Genomic DNA, 363 nt, shown 5'->3' on the forward strand with positions numbered 1-363 from the left:
TACCAAGTGAATAAAACGCGAGACAAAAGCATAAAAGTGAAATTCCATGAATAATCGATCCGCGAGAGAACAGTTAACTCCGGCTTCAACACGTGACTGAATACGCAGAAAAAATATGACAGGATCGTCCCAATATGTCCGTAACGGTTGGTCTGACTTAGACCATAAAAAGATGCCGTAAACTTTAAATGATGCAAAAGGAACATCTTCACTGTGCAGATATTCACGTTTGTCGTTTTCTATGTATATATATATTTTTTTCTTCTTAAGGGGAGTCTATTATTTTTATTATCAAGAGGGTCTTTGATAGAGAGAAGGGAGTGAAAGGGGAAAGCGTGTGTGGGTGTGTAAGATAAAAAAGCG

Source organism: Penaeus monodon, chromosome 20 (assembly GCF_015228065.2).
Source record: "Penaeus monodon isolate SGIC_2016 chromosome 20, NSTDA_Pmon_1, whole genome shotgun sequence".
NCBI lineage: Eukaryota > Metazoa > Arthropoda > Malacostraca > Decapoda > Penaeidae > Penaeus > Penaeus monodon.